Below are 6753 nucleotides of genomic sequence, written 5' to 3'. Positions count from 1 at the left end.
GTAAGAGGTATGAAGTCATCAGGATGTTGAAACTGCATTCTTTGGTGAGTTGGTGCCTTGCAGGGCCCTTCAGATCACCTGGCATCAGTAGTTTCACTGACATGCAGAACCTGAAAGAATATGTCAAATGAAAAAGTTAATGCTTCACAATGCTTAAATTGTTGTCTGCAGGGCAGTTAAGGGGAACTGTAATTTAAGGTCTACATGATTTTGGGACAGTAGGCTGCCAGCAACCATGAGGAAGCAGTTCAAGCTGACCTCATGATGAATGCTGAATGAGCTGCAAGCTTGCTTTATTTTTGTTTCTCCCCCTGCCTTCTTCACTGATTAAATTCATAAAGTTTATATGTATGGTTTCAATTTCTTTCAGAGAAGCCTTAACCTAAGCCCTGAGACCACTGACACCCTCAGTAGCACCTCTCTTCCACCAGAATGAGCGTATAACCTGCTACCTTAGGTGATATAAAACCCACAAGACCATTCCATACATGGAGCTTTTTATTCTTATTTTGTAGGGATGACTTCTCTGTTTTTATAAAGCTATTTTAACTATAAAGCATTTTTAAAATATTGATGTGGCCAAAGATCTCCCAACAACACTACTCTCAGGTTTTATTTTTCTGTCTAATGTCCGGAACAGATCAACCCCTTCCTTGTCTTTAAAAACCAATTTTAAAGACACTGAACAATAATCATTTCTTCTTTAAAATATATTTAGAATAATACAATTTTAGCTTTGAAAGGCAACATTACAGTTTTAAAAAATATTGAGTTTATTTTATTTTATTTGGAGACAAAGTCTCACTCTGTCACCCAGATTGGAGTGCAGTGGCATGATCACGGCTTACTGCAGCCTTGACCTCCTAGGCTCAGGTGATCTCCCTGCCTCAGTCCCCCTAGTAGCTGGAACAACAGGCATGCACCATCATGCCTGGCTTATTTTTGTATTCTTAGTGAAGACCAGGTTTCACCATGTTGCCCAGACTGGTCTTGAAATTCTGGGCTCAAGCGATCCACCTGCCTCGGCCTCCTAAATTGCTGGGAGTGAGCTCTTATAGGCATGAGCCACCACACCCAGCCTTGAGTTTATTTATTTATTTATTTTGGAGATGGAGTCTCACTCTTTCACCCAGGCTGGAGTGCAGTGGTACGATCTCAGCTCACTGCAACCTCTGCCTCCAGGGTTCAAACAATTCTCCTGTCTCAGCCTCCAGAGTAGCTGGGATTACAGGCATGCACCACCACACCTGATTAATTTTTGTATTATTATTATTACTATTTTTTAGTAGAGACAGGGTTTTGTCATTTTAGCCAGGCTGGTCTCGAACCCCTGACCTCAGGTGATCCACCCACCTCGGCTTCCCAAAATGCTACGACTATAGACGTGAGCCACCACACCCAGCCTATTTTTTCTTTATAGCAGTTTTAGATTCACAGAAAAACTAAGCAGAAACTGCAGAGTTCTCATCTACCTTCTTCCCCCTTCAATACACAGCACCCCCACAGGATCAGCACCCACACCAGCACAGAGCATTCATCACAACCAAAGAGCCACAGGGACACATCATTATCACCCAATGTCCATAGTTTACATGAAGGATCATTGCTGGTTTTGTATATTCTATGGATTTTAACAAAGGGATAATGACATGTATCCACCATTAGAGCATCATGCAGAGTAGTTTTGTTTCCTTAAAAGTCCTCTGTCCTCTTTCCATTCATCCCATTGTCCTCCAAATCCCTCGCAACCACTGGGTTTTCTACCATCTCCATAGAAAAAGGCAGAAGCCTTTTCTGGAATGTCTAAAAGGATGAGTCTTTTCACATTGCCTTCTTTCACTTGTACAATAACATGCATTTGGGAATCTTTCATGTCTTTTTATGGCTTCGTAATAGTTCACTGACCAGATGGATCACAGTTTCTTTATCCAGTCACCCACTGTAGGGCATCTTTCTTGCTTCCAAGTTTTGGCGATTATGAATAAAGCTGCTATAAACATCCAGGTGTGGGTTTACTCCCTTCGTTAAATACCTGGGAGCATGATGACTGAATCGTAGGGGTATGGTGTGTTTTACAAGGATTTTTTCTTTCTTGACAATCTCACTTGTTCGATATTGCTACTAAAGGTTAGGAACTTTGTCTCGATCATCCTGTGGTCCCACTGCTGAACATGGAACCTGGCACTTGGTAGCAAATGCTGTTGACCACATGATGCATGGAAATGTTTATCATCAGTATAGCCACTAAATTGCTAACGTGGGGATGTCAACAGTAGCTCGCTACCAATAATACAAATAAGTTGGATTATGGAAAAAATAGCCCTTGTGATACTGTGGATACTCCATGTGTATCATGAAAGTACAGCAATTGGCCAGGTGCAGTGGCTCACATCTGTAATCCCAGCATTTTGGGAGGCTGAAGTTGGTGGGTCACTTTAGGTAGGAAGTTTGAGACAAGCATGGCCAACATGATTGAAATCCTGTCTCCATTAAAAATACAAAAATTGACTGGGCGTGGTGGTGCATAGGTGTAGTCCCCACTACTGGGGAGACTGAGGGAGGAGAATTGCTTGAACGCAGGAGGTGGAGGTTGCAGTGATCAAAGATCATGCCATTGCACCCCAGCCTAGGCAACAGAGTGAGACACCACATCAAAAAAAGAAAAAGAAAGAAAGAGAGAGAGAGAGAGAGAAAGAAAGAAAGAAAGAAAGAAAGAAAGAAAGAAAGAAAGAAAGAGAGAAAAACAAAATGAAACAAAACAAGAAAGTCCAGCATGGTAGGAGGTACATAGAGGTACATAAGGGCGAGCTTCATTTGTTTTTCATCCTTTTTCCCTTCTCTGGACAGCATTCTGAATGCAAAACACTCCAAAACGACAGAGCAAACGTCTCCTATAATCCTCCCCTTATCCCAGACTTCTCTTCACAGTGTATGTGCTAGTGTCTTCCAGACTTTTGTATGACTTGCTATACAGAAGATCAGATCAAATGGGCATGTCCCTAAAAAGTGGTGACTTGCCAGTTCTGGACTCACTTTGCAGGGTGCCGGGACCTCTGTGAGAATCAAGCAGTAGCTCCAGGAGCCAGGGCTTTGGGTCTCTTCTGTGCATCTTCAGGAGCTTTTATTGACCTTTCTCACTACAACCCCCTTCTTGACTACCAACTTCCAATCCAAAAATGACATCCAACTGGATCGTGAACTTCCACCCAGTTAACCCTGATTGAGTTTTCAATTTTCTTCTCATGAAGTGATTAAATTAGATAGGCATTTATGAAAGTGAAAGAAGTAATAACAGGATGAAGGTCTAAAACTCATTTATTCACTTATTCCACAAACGCTGGTAAAGTTTGACTAATATGTGACCTTCATAGTGATACAGGGAAGGATTTAATCTGTTTCTGACATTAGAATATATATATATCTTTATTGGAGAATCTTTGGCCACATCAAAAGTATCAAAACATTTCAGCATTAAAGCAGCTTTAAGAAGACAGGGATGTCATCCCTAAAAAACACAATAAAAATCTCTGTGTATCCACTGGGCACCTGGGTTTTATGCCACCTAACATGGTAGATCATATGCCCATTCAGGTGGAAGACAGGAACTACTGAGGGTGTAATTTTTCTCAAGGTTAAGGTCAAGGTTTCACTGAAAGAAATCAGGCCTACATTACAAAGTAAGGTGAGGGCTAGGCTGGATGGGACTAAGTGTTCTAATGGGACCCTAGGAGGGAACCAAGACAACATAAAACATGGCAGGTATTTTGTGGGCATCTGGACAAAAGGATTGAAAGACTTTTTTTTTTTTAGATTGGGTGTCACCCAGGGTGGTGTGCAGTGTTGCAATCTTGACTCACTGCAACCTCTGCCTCCCAGGCTCAAGCAATCATCCCCTCTCAGCCTTCTGAGTAGCTGGAACTTCCAGCACGTGGCAGCATACCTGGCTAATATTTTGTATTTTATGCAGAGAAAAGATTTTGCCACATTTCCCGGGCTAGTCTCAGAATTCCTGGACTCAAGTGAACCATCGTGCCCAGCAATATTATTGTGATTTTAAATGACAGATTTTGCTTTGTTTTTAAGAAAACCACAGAGATATTCCATATGCTATTTTCTTTTCTTTTTTTTTTTTAATTTTGAAATGAAGTCTCACTCTGTCACTCAGGCTGGGGTGCAATGGCATGATCTCAGCTCACTGCAACCTCCACCTCCCAAATTCAAGTGATTCTTCTGCCTCAGCCTCCTGCATAGCTGAGATTACAGGTGCGAGCCAACACACCCAGCTAATTTTTGTATTTTTAGTAGGGTTGGGGTTTCACCATATTGGCCTCACTGGTCACGAACTCCTAACCTCAGATGATCCACCTGCCTTGGCCTCCCAAAGTGCTGGGATTACAGGCATGAACCACCATGCCCCATCATATATGCTATTTTCTATTGATTTTTTTTTAATAGTGATGGGGTCTTGCGCTACTACCTAGTCTGGTCTTGAGGCAGAAATTTAAACACAATAATAACAATAAATACTACATTCATTTACTCCAAGAAAAGTTACAGACAAAGCTATAAGAAGGTCATAGTGACCTAGTCTGAGAAGTAAAAGCCAAGGCCCAGAATGTGTCAGGCAAAGGTAAAACAAACAAACAAACAAACAAAAAACAAGTTTTCCTCTGCCTAGCAAGCTCATTTCAAGGACAGTTATAAGATAATGCTGTTGGAGAAGTTGAAATGAAAGGAATAGGCTCCAGACACCCACTGCTCCAGAGCAAGGGTGATTAAAAAAAGAAAAGAAAAATGGCAAATGTCTGTATTTAGCCAGTTCTTCTTTTTTCTTTTGATGCAGCTACAAGGCCATCAGCTATGCAAGGCCACAAATTATGTAATAGATTACATTACCTGTCATTGTGTGATTAACTGCCATTGTTTTGCTTCTGTAAGCCTGCTTATAAAAATCCTGCTCAGTCTTTGTTCAATGCTCAGCTTTTTGGATATGAATCCACTGAGCCAGTGTGTACCTTAAAAAAAAAATCCTCCTGTTTTCCCATATCAGTCTCTCTGGTCTTCAGTTTCTCAGAACTTTTTGGTGAGCCAGACTGGAGGAGTGGAGATGACAGGTTTACTTTCTCCTTTTCTTGTGGGGCTGGAGCCCAGGGTCAAGGGAAACCTGTGACCCCAGACACTGCTGGGAGAACTTCAGCCCAGAGGGGAGATCGGCTCTCCTGTGACCTGGTGTCCCCACCCAGCAGCACAACAGAACCTGAGGGGCTACAGGACGATTCCAGGAGCAGTGTGATTTCTTCAGGACTGCAGTAAAGTTTTGGGACCAAAGACAGGATCTGTCCCATAAGGACGGAAGGGGAGCCTGATCACCTCCAAGGGTGTAACTAGTAATCTGACCCAGAGAGGCTGGAGGTGGTGACAGAGGCTCATCAATTCAGATGAATCTCACACCCTACCTGGCACACAATGCAAGAGTGGCTCCCCAAGTCGGTTAGGAAAAGAAAACTGGAGGTGGTGAGAGTGGCTCACAACCCCAATTAGGAACACACAAACTGGGAGTGGGGAGGTGTGTGAAAGTGTGTGAAAGATACAGTTCAGGGAGGAACCAATGTGGGAGTGGCACGGGGAGTCACAGATCTCTTAGCATGGTCTGTGTGCTCCAAGCGAAGTGTGGGGCCAACCTGCACTAGTGGCGAACCGCATACAGCTAGTAGGAGCTGCCCCACATCTCAGAGTTATGGTGGGAATAAAACCCTTTCTTAAGCCAAGTGGCATCTGAAAACTCCCATAATAGGAGATGATCTGCTGGGTCTGAGGCAAAAGGAAGAGTGGGTGTGCTGCATCGTAAAGCGAGGAAATAGGAGGAAAGTCATCAAAACACACTCCATTGGGGTGCATGTTACAGAACTTTAATAAAGGTTTTGCAGGAGATTATGGAGTTACGCTAACCTCCTAGAGGTTGAGAACTCTCTGTGAATTCAAATGGCCTTCTTTTGGTGTTGGATGGCCAACCAAAGGAACTATAGATAGGGAAATAATTGACCGTGTATTTAAGGTGGTGACAGGGGTTGGAGGACAGCCTGGGCACTCAGATCAATTTCCTTATATTGACTTACGGTTAAATATAGCACAGACAAGACCAGCATGGTCCAGCTCTGTTTAGCCAGTTAGTGCAAAACACTTGTGGCCAGAGCCATGCCAAAAATGAAAGTAAGAACAGCTTCATCGGCAGACACAGAGTTAAAGGCAAAGTCCCAGAGGGAGCAAAAAAGCCAGTTTTGCAGGATCCACCAGAGGGAATAGAGATTCCTACTCCATATGTCCCAGCCTAGCCTTCTTTACCGAGGCCAACAGCCCCCCAGGAACCAGATTCAGGAGCTAGCACACCCAAAGTCTCACCCCAAAGGAAGGATCAGAGGCTTGAGAGGCCAGGGAAGGAAGTCAACATGGTTAAGCAGGCCATCTCAGATCTAGCCATGCTTGAGTTATGCAAATGCATCTCAGGGAGATGGGAGGACCCATTTAATATGATGACCAAGGCCAAGTCAGGTGGGGGGAATGGACTTTCATCTATCATCCCTTTTCAACCATTGATCTCTTGAACTGGAAACACCATACTCCCTCCTATATGGCAAAGCCCCAAGCTCTTATAGATCTGATGCAGTCCATCTTTCTGACACACAATCCAACCTGGCCAGACTGCAGGCAGTTTTTTCTCCCACTGTTTAACACTGAGGAGTGTCGGAGAGTAAC

The sequence above is a fragment of the Pan troglodytes genome, chromosome 1 (genome assembly GCF_028858775.2).
Source record: "Pan troglodytes isolate AG18354 chromosome 1, NHGRI_mPanTro3-v2.0_pri, whole genome shotgun sequence".
Lineage (NCBI taxonomy): Eukaryota > Metazoa > Chordata > Mammalia > Primates > Hominidae > Pan > Pan troglodytes.
Note: the sequence above shows the minus strand (reverse complement) of the source record.